The following is a 9,063-nucleotide window of genomic DNA, read 5'->3' as shown; positions in this document are numbered from 1 at the left end:
ACGAAGAAAGTTTTCTAGTGAAATATTATAGGAATATGAAATAAACTTTTAAGGTCGCTCAAATAGATGCCTCGATTAAAAAAAGTCGAGAAACATCTTAGAATGTGATACTAGAAAATCCGTCCAAGTCCCATCTTGAGAAATGTTCATCTTCAGAAAATAATTAAAATTTTCTAATGGCTATATATTCAGCTGATCGATTCAACTTCAAAAATAAGATGTCAAGAATTATGGAAGTTGGTTGGAAAACTCCGAAGAGTAATTTTGAGCACCTTTCTGGCGTTGCTATGTTTCCAATTTAAAATTTACCTTTCATTTTTAGGAGCAAAAAAATGAAAATCACTCTACACAAAAATTTCATGAACGAACTTAGTCACGTGATCTCGACTTTATCGACGTTCAAAGTTTCCTTTTTTCGCCACTAGAAATCGCTAAAAATGCTCCAAAAATAATGATAGGTTATGTGTGTGCAGATACTTATCTGTTGATTTGCAACGAATGTGCAAATTTGATTGTTTATATTAATTTTTTCAAGGTTTAGACGAGTTAGTCTAAAATTGTTGTCAGTGTTCAATATAGGCGAATCAAAAAATCTGAAATGCATCAAACAAAAAATTAATCTGCACAGAGCTATAACTCGAATGGTAATATCCTGTTCTATCAATTTATAAATAAACTTTCTTTAAAATTTTAAAAATATTGATGTGTACAAGCGTTCTTTAGTGCTTTCTATTTTTTCTGTCAAATTTTAAACACGTTATCTTAATTGGTCACGTGGTCACCTAAGAGCATGCCCTTAAAAAACAAAATAATACCCCAATTAAAGTAAATATAATGTCTTGATAAATATCATTAGCAGCTTATGAAACGAAGTTATCAACAGAAAGACATATTCATATGCAAGAAACATTTCGTCTCAAGTCATCGGTCTATAACTGTAAATAAATTCCTAACTTACCAGCCCTACTTTGCAAGCGTTTGGTTTATGTATGGTACTTCATGTTCTTTTGAGGAGCGCTCTAAATGAACCTTTTTGGCTCTCTACAGGTATCTATTAGAGATCAAGTTCTAAATGATACCAACTTTTATTTGAGCCGCAACTTTAGTGAACCCTTAGTTCTTTGTGTGTTGCGAGGCTCATTCAGTTTCTCCTCGGACATATAAAAACTCTGGTATTGTTCACAAAGCGCTTATGCGCCTAATAATGTATCGATGTTAGCTACCTTATAAATTATCGACAATATGTGTATATCTTATCAGTAAAGATCATTTGCCTTTATTTCTTTAAAATCCTAATTAACAATATATTCATTTTATGACGATGAATTTTTCATTAGTCAACTTATCCAACGACGCAGAAGAGTGAGTCATTAAGGAAATGAAAGGAGTTGGGCAGAAGAGATGGGATATAGTGATCATCGGAGAATCCTTCATCCCCACCATCTATTTTTAAATGCACATTTGCAAGACGCGCGGGTGGCCACCGTGTTTTCCTAAGACGGCGCAAAATTACACACTACCCGTTTCGGGACGCGAGGTTGGCTCTCCTCTCTTTCTTCTGTCTACTTCGTAAACGAGAGAGACAGAAAAGAAGGAGGTAATCTCGCCGGTTTTATTTTTCGGCGGCCCTTTATAGCCCCACCACCAATCAAAAGCGAGTAAAACGTAAAAAATCACCGAGCGAGTCCCGCGGAGGGTCTTCTGGCTTGCAGACTAAGAAATATTGACCGCTCCACTGTTGGATCGGTTCTCTGCTTGACCGTCTTTTTGTCGACACTTATCGACACTTTCAACATTTGGGCAGATGAAATATGCTATCAATATTAAAATAATTTTAAAAAAAAACTAATAATTATAAGTGGAAAAGGTATATAGAAAAATTTTTATGATGGTAAAAGCGATTTTTATTCAATAAATTTTTAACGAAAATTTAGTTTCAAAATCATCATAATTAATCAGTTACAAAACTACCTCAAAGGTAAACAGATTTGAACATTTGTGTGAGAAGAGAAAAAATTGAATCAATTTTATTTAGACAAGTTTGTCAACCAGTAATCCATATTATGTGAGTTACTTTGCTTGAAATTGAATAAAAATTGTAGAACTGTTTTGACAACAAACCACATTTTTTGCGAGTAATTTCCCTGGTTTTGAGAAGACACTCTAAATTCTCTAGTCTCGTTATGGTATAGGTAGATAGTACGGTCGGAGAAGAGACTGGACCGAAGCACGAGAACAGGAGACGTCTCTACGGGACGTTAACGAGCCGGTAAATATGTTGCCTACCACATAGCTAAGTATGACCAGTGTGCGTATACACGCCGACGAAATGATTATTATAGTTCGTAACCGAAGAGCTGCCCATTTTAGAGCCTGTGGAAGCCGCCGTATAATTTTCCACCCACTAAAATAGCCATCGCCCTGTCTCTCCGAGACCAATCCGCCCGCGATTACTGGCAAATAAGGTACAGTACCCCAAGAAAATTAATCTGCCGCCTCGTTAAATTATGCAAACGGACCACCTTCGTCAAGAGATGCAAAACATTTGAAGCCTGCGAAAGTTAGGCTCGTGATTTTGCTTCAATTTTTGGCTATGGTACCGCTTTCTTTTTTTTTCTTTTGCATTCTCCAGAATTTATAAGAGTTTTTTTGCGTAATATGCTATTATCTGATTAATATAAAATTATTAAATTTTCAGTAACTCTGTTTAGTTTGAACATGCTTAATATACAAATTAACATTTTCACTTATAATAATAAGGTGTTTAATATTATTGTTTATTTTCTGAAATATTTTTTTCTTTTCTCTTTGAAGCGAGTGCCAAGCTAGGTGCAAAGCATAAATATAAGCGTTTGATCACAAAGACAATAATTTCTAGAGCACAAGCACAACCGGAACAAAGTGACTATTCGTGGAATGGGACAAAAGCAACATCGGAGTTGTAAAGCAAACGAAGCAGCTTGGAAGTTTAACATACATTTGTTCTTTCAGCAAAAGGCTGAGAATTTGCCTGTGAACGTATGTATAAGCCAAAGAACCACATTTTTATCGTCCCCAGGTAAGAAGAAAAACGAATTGATCGATTCGTCTTGCATTTCTCTCTAACAATTTTCCGCCTGTTTCTACTCTCATTCTTCTTCTTCATTGGCAGTTGGCATTTTTCCCGATGGATCGCGTAATCCCTCAGGCAATCCAATTTGCAATTTGCTTTCACGACAGTCGCATTACAGTAATTTTTTATTTTCTCGATATATTCCGACTCATATCGATTAATCGTTAGCTTCGTAATATTTACTAACGTCGCTATGAATAAGATATTATGCAAGGTAATGTTAACATTTTGTACAGCGAGAATTCAAGCCTATACATTTTTATCTTTTAAAAATACATCAGCAGATACATTTGTGAAAGATATTTTTTTTAAGTATGCACGCATAATTATTCTTTAAATGCAAATTGTATATTTTGACGATAGGATTCGTCGTAAAAAAATAAAGCAAGAGTCCGTCTCGAAATTTTTGTGATGGCAACTGCAGAATGAATTTATCAATTCGAATTAATTTTCGATTTCAATTATTCAAACCAGACTGAGCTTCAACTATATTGTCCAATTTATATTTAAGCCCTATCTGTGTAGCCCAATCACTGCCTTACTAACCTACTGCCTGGGTTCTAAGGGTCAGCCTAACAAATTTCCAGTTGGGTCCACTTTGTGTCAAATTAATAAAAAAGGGGTACAGTTATTTACATACTGGTCCGAACAGTTAAAGTCTGAATGCGCTATGTTAACTTTATTGTGTTAAATGCATATTATATTAATTTATGTACCTTGGTCTGGCATTGCCTATTGAAATATTTCCAAATAAAGTACATATCCTATTCTTTGTGGTAACCACACAAAATGAGTGTGTTCTGCTGCTTGCGGATTGAACCTACACTCTATCTGTTCAAGCGACGTGCGTGAACCTACATATAGAATTTTGGACCTCGCAATAAAACAGTGGCATTAGGGTATAAGGTCGGTCATTATATACTTGATGATACTAGAAACAAAATGAAGGCGCATGCGCAGTCGCAAATGGTTAGAAGGAGGTGGAGCTCTGCCGAGGTTTTCAGTAAGGAACCTTGAAGAATACAAAATAGTGGAAGCTGACGATATGTCAAGTGAAAGCTCCGACAGCTCTGTTTTTATCGTTTGCTTAAGATTGTTTTCGCGCCCCAAAAATCATCAAGACTCTTCGAAAACAAAAGTATCATAAAATGTAAGCATATAATTGTAAGAATGGGTCTTTCTAGGGATCGCGACTGTTGGTTCTGACGCTTCGCGCTCGATCATCTATTTATCTCGCGCTACGCTCTCGGTCTTTGTAGATTCACCACACTTGTGCACCGACTTTTTAAAACTAAGGCTCAAGGCATCAACAACTGTAATTTTGTGATTGTGAACTCTCTTTTGCTTAAGCTCTTTCGGCTTTAACGTACACAATCTCATCACGTATCTCGTGCTTCGCACTCGACTTTGTCCAATATGTCAACTTTTCTACATTACACTCGACACTTTTATATCAAATATAATAGATTTTTTATCTAACTCTGTTTGGAATTGCCCGTGTAGAAATAATTCATGGCGCTACACTGTTCCAGCCTAGACCGCCACGAGTCTATACTGGCGCTATCTCGAGAAACTATGCTGGGGCAGTGCGCAAATGTAACGCTCCAATCTACTAGCTGCTATCTACAACAGCGGCACTGGCGCATTCTAGTGAACATAGTAAAATCTAATAGATCTAGGTGCGACCTAGATTGCAAATTTAATACTTATTTTTATAATTAAATCATTCCTGACATAAAAGCACTATGAGCTACATTATGAATATTAACAAATTCCAGATTTCTGTAAGAAAAATGGAATATAGCTCGTATGTGCTTTTTTGACAGAATGTTTCCAAATGTTATTGATAAAAAAGAAAATGTCAATTGTAAATGTTTTGGAAACAGAAGCCAACCTCAAAATTGAATTCTCATTTTATTCCATAAATATTAGAATTATATATTTTTTAAATAATTAGGGCCTATTCCTGCATTGAATCAAATTTTTATTTAAGGTGAAAAATTATTTAATTTCAATAGCTTTTATGTGAGACGTTTTTTTCAAATGCTGGGGTTAGAATAAAAAAAAACACCTTATACACAAACTATTGGTATATTAGTCAATGTGCTGCTCCGAATAAAGATTTAATTGAAAAGAGGACTAAGCCCTGATTATCTAGAAAATATGTAATTCTAGTATTTATGGAGTAAAATGAGAAAATCCAGTTTTTAAGTTGGGTCTTGATTCCAACGCCCTTACGTCGAAAAAGGATCTGGAAAACTTCAAACCTCGTCCTCGCGAAACGAAAAGTATTCACACTGAATGGCGGCATGGCAAACATTTTATTCTTGCAATCCGGTTCCCGTCATTGTAGCCAAACATTTGGTAGCAGTTTTTAAATTGCACTGTATGATGAAAGTTGATTGCTGTTGGTAGCACTGCATAATATTTGAGGTTAGAAAATATGTCATTTTAATGTAGATGAGTACTGGATACATGTCAAACGAAAAGGAAAATTACTTTCCTAAAAAAAACCTAACGATAGAATGTCTTTATTCAGAAATATTCATTAATGAAATAAATGAACAAATCTGCGCTATGAGGTAGCACTGACAATACAGGCAACTTTATTTCTTCTATTTCCTTTGATTTGAGCACTGCAATAAATGTAATTTGTTATCTTTTATTAATTAGTTTTTAAACGAGCCCCAAAAGAGCGCCAATCTAATTCGGTGTGAACAGACAGCCACGAATAATCCAGTAGTGGCGCTAGAATAATTCCAGTCTGCCAAGAACTATTTCCACACGTGTGTTTATTCAGATATTGCAAAATAAGATACAAATTGTGTTTATCGTTATTATTTTAATATTTGTTTCTTATTTCAAATTGAATTATATTCTAAGTTGCGCTGAAACGTGTATTATTTCAATAAATTTCTATCATTACAATTCATAATATGCATGAAAATTGAATCATACTAATTTTTTTTTCTTGTTTTTATGATGTTTTTATATACAAGATCCTGTATGGGATCCTATATTCTCTTTTGTCCTTTTTGTCCTTTTTCCACAAATTTAATTTCTTTTATTTTCAATCTTATTTTTTACGATTGAAAGAAAATCTACTTGCCCTACCTAAAAATGATTAATAATAAATTTATAGATCTTTTTAGGCTAACAACTTTCGTCGTTTAATTTTAGTTCGTACCTTGTGTCCTGTAAAAAATAATTATAAAAAATTTGTAGCTCTTTTTTGGATAAACAAATTTTGTCCCGCTTTTTCGTAGCTTGTGTCGTTAGTCCAAATATATTTTTTTTATTATTAGTGTTGTTTTTTACGACTAAAAACAAAAACTACGCGTCCTATTGAAAATTGATTTATAACAAATTTTTATATCTTTCCAGATCGCGCAATTTTAGGCTATTTACTTTTTTTGTATCTTGCATAGTTTGACAAAAAAAATGGAATTTTTGGGTTTTTCATTATTTTTGGTACGATTAAATTTTTAATTTTCAACTTTTTGACTAAATTCAAAAAGTTGTTATGATCATCTCATGCATTGTTTGGTTTAAAATGTTCATTCTAGTGAAGTTTTTTTATTTATTTTGAAAATGCCCTAATGCTGATAAGTTTTTTTTTATAGAGAAAAGACATAGGTTGAGACATAAGCTTGAGTTTCTCAGTAATGTAAATAACCGTACATAGAATTTTTAAATCTTGAAAAAGGTGGTTTTATACATTTTGAAAATGCGCTCACTTTTTGAATTTTGATCCAAATTAGCTGGTTTACGAACTTGTTCTTTATTTTTAGGTCTTAAAAAAGTGTGCCAAAGCAGAATCCAATCTGATCAATTTTTGGAAAGTTATCTTTCCTACAGAATACAGACAAACACTTTCGTAAAAATCTTTTTTTTTTGTCTTAGGGTGTCTCAAAACTTGGAGATTTGATGAAAACCGACAAAGTGAAATTTTACATAAAACCAATACCTTCTCATTAAGATGAGAATGTAAAAATTCAAAAATTCAAAATACCCAAGGAGACAGGAACAGCGCCAACAACACGATGCTCTCTTTATGAAACCAATTTCAATGTTGTGTTACAAGAATAAAACAAAATCTACGCATCCTATCGTAAAATGGTTCCAAGGAAATTCGTTGATAAAATTTAGGCGAGAAATTTAGTTATTGAAATTTTAATTGTATCTTGTGTCGGTTTTCCGAAATTTTTATTCTTTATTTTTAATGTTATTTTTCGCAATTGAAACAAAAACTACGCATTCTATCAAAAAATCATCGTTAAAAAATGTGTAGCTCTTCCTTAGGTCAACAGCTTTTTTCGCAGTTTGCTTCATTAGTCAATAAATTTAATTTATTTTATTTTTAAGATTGTTTTTCACGATTAAAAGAAAAACTATTTGTCGTATTGAAAAGTAATTAATAACAAAAGTGTACTTTGATTTTGAAAGCACAATTATTCTCCTTTCATTTTTTTTATCTTGAACATTTCGTCCACGAAATGAAATTTTGGATTTTTAATTATTTTTTATGCAATGAAAATGAGAATTTTCGATTTTTCATTCTTTACTTTTTTTACATCGTGCGTTGTTTGGCTTCCAATTTTAATATTCTTCGGTTTTTTTAAATATTTAAAATGCTATAACTGATCATTTTTTTATATCAAAAATTCGTGAGGATCAATTATTCGTTTTTGGAGCAGTATGAATGGAGGTTTGCTGTACAGAAATAGATAATCAACATTTTTTCGAAAATGGGATTTTTGCGTAAAAATTCTTCAGAAATTAGATAATTATGGTGTCAAAATGATTTTTTTAAATGCTCATTTTAAATATAGCAATAAAATATTAGTAATTTTAAACCAGATAACTCTCGCTCAGTACTTATTTCGCATCTTCTTTTCTTAAACTGCCTAACCTCATAATTTTTAAAAACCTTCTTATGACCAACTTTTCCCTCCCAAAAGTTTTTTAATGCAGTAAAATAATAAAATACTTATTTTTAAAAACAAAAAGTCCTTAAATACAACTATTTGCAATTTTTCAGCACTAAAGTATCAATCAAATGCCAATATAGAATTTCAAATCTTAATTTTCTACAAAAAGCCACTTTTATAAGGTTTTTTTTTGCTTAACTTTTTTCTTTGCGATCAGAAACGTTATTTCGTAACATTTTTATCTTTTATTTACTAAGAACCATATAACTTTCTTCTTTTTATAGAAATTTCAACGAAAAATCGTCTGTATTAGTGTGATATCATCACCCTAAATCTTGATTTTCTTGGAACAGAATCATTTTTTTATGAAAACTTATTCACTGTTATAAACCCTCCGAATGTCTCGAGAGTAGTAAGTTTTTATAATTGAAAAGAAAAATAGATCTTTAGTAACTATCTGAAGACAAGTCTCAAAACCCATGAAACTTGCACATTAAAATTCTTGATTTGTTTACCCGGAATTGTTTAACGTTTTCTAATCAACCTTATTTTATCCCGATTTAGCAACTCAATACTGTGATTCGGATTTAAATATTTCTTGAAAATTAGTCTTTTTGGTCTTTTTTTATTCTTTTTCTGGATTTACATTTTATATTTCTCCAATTTTGCACATTTGGAATTGAAATTTTCTTGACTTTCAATATATATATGTGTGTATTTATGGGTTTTCGGAGAATCTTAAACAGGACGATTTTTAACGACTCTCGAATATGACGCAGTCGTAAGTCGATCCTTAGAGTATCCTGTATTTTCCTTAACAGTTCCGTGGCAAATCTGAAAGAGAGCGGTCTCTTATATACTCGGTTGGAGAAAAAGCAAAATAGAACATTTTCAATTTGGTATACATGCACTTTCTTAAAATTGTGCTTCGATATGCAGCTACTAGGAAATCCGGAAACGTACTTAAAGATAAGTAATTCATATCAATTCATTATAATTTCACGATAAAAGAAAGAAAAC

This window comes from Belonocnema kinseyi, chromosome 1 (assembly GCF_010883055.1).
Source record: "Belonocnema kinseyi isolate 2016_QV_RU_SX_M_011 chromosome 1, B_treatae_v1, whole genome shotgun sequence".
NCBI classification, from domain to species: domain Eukaryota; kingdom Metazoa; phylum Arthropoda; class Insecta; order Hymenoptera; family Cynipidae; genus Belonocnema; species Belonocnema kinseyi.
Note: the sequence above shows the minus strand (reverse complement) of the source record.